Source organism: Penaeus monodon, chromosome 29, assembly GCF_015228065.2.
Source record: "Penaeus monodon isolate SGIC_2016 chromosome 29, NSTDA_Pmon_1, whole genome shotgun sequence".
NCBI lineage: Eukaryota > Metazoa > Arthropoda > Malacostraca > Decapoda > Penaeidae > Penaeus > Penaeus monodon.
The window spans coordinates 31,216,793-31,217,539 of record NC_051414.1 but is presented as its reverse complement, the minus strand read 5'-3'; the positions used below and the strand labels follow the sequence as shown (position 1 = coordinate 31,217,539).

General features: G+C 33.3%; 1 protein-coding gene across 1 annotated transcript in view; it reads right to left on the bottom strand.

Moving 5' to 3' along the window:
• The window catches only part of LOC119592147 (C-type lectin BfL-1-like), a gene marked incomplete in the record, with an annotated part of 6,167 nt that overhangs the window by 4,994 nt on the left and 426 nt on the right, over positions 1-747 (bottom strand).

Below are 747 nucleotides of genomic sequence, written 5' to 3'. Positions count from 1 at the left end.
GACCCACTAACAAACATTCTAACTTTAACAAAATATTTGCTAGACTATGGTATAATGTTAAAAAACGGAAATAAAATTTGAGTACAAACAACATGTATGAATAATAAAGCCGCGTTCAAAGTGAGAGATTCTGAGATATGAGATTTACATTCGCATATTTTCCGAGATTTTAAACCCATGACGCATCATTTCGCGGATTAAGCCATGATAAACAATATTAGGATGCCTTCGATAGTATTAAAAGATGATAGAGAATTCTTATAAGAAAAGCTTTTACTGATTTTTTTTTCCTTCAGTGAAAATAAATGTTCGATTTGCTGATCACCATGTGATGAATAGGATGACCAATTATTCTAGTTTAACATGATTCTATTTTCATAACCTAAGCCAATCTTAAACCAGCTTCACCTATCCCCAAACTAACCTAGAGCTTAAGATCTATCAGACCCTCTTCGCATGATATAAATATATTACGTGAGAGATGATTGCGTCCAATTATATTCCAACAATAGCTGAATAGTTACCCGTAAAAATTGAGTACAAAAGACGCGGGAAAAGATAACAACGATCACCATCGGAGCAGAATTAGAGCCACTTGGAAATCAGATACTAAGAATTAAGTTATTAAAGAAAGGGAAATCTTTAAAGCAGAAATCAAACGAAATCCAATTATCGAGATGACGAAACTAATAGACATCGAGAAACTAAGGACACGGATTATAATAAAATGTCCACAGTAAGGGACCT